Source organism: Metarhizium album (assembly GCF_000804445.1).
Source record: "Metarhizium album ARSEF 1941 chromosome Unknown scaffold_23, whole genome shotgun sequence".
Lineage (NCBI taxonomy): Eukaryota > Fungi > Ascomycota > Sordariomycetes > Hypocreales > Clavicipitaceae > Metarhizium > Metarhizium album.
The window spans coordinates 1-366 of record NW_024467597.1 but is presented as its reverse complement, the minus strand read 5'-3'; positions in this window follow the sequence as shown (position 1 = coordinate 366).

Below are 366 nucleotides of genomic sequence, written 5' to 3'. Positions count from 1 at the left end.
AAATAATAATATAAATAATATAATAAATAACGGAAAACCTATACCTAAATGCATTTGCAGTTAATATTACTATTATAATTAGTGTTATTACTTTAATACTAATATTAAGCTCTTTTATTAAAAGCCTAAGAAAGCTATTAGTACTAAAATTGCTAATAAGCTAAAAGAAGACTTTATTTTATGAGGGAAAATTAACTAATTTATTAAATACTATAAGAAAAGAGTATAAAATATACCTAAGAATACTAATAACAAAAAGGATAATTCTATAGAGGTAGCTTTTACTGCTAATAATAGTATAGAAGCTATTACTAAGAATATACCTATGGGAATTGCTACACGGGCATGACACTTTGGCTACACGGG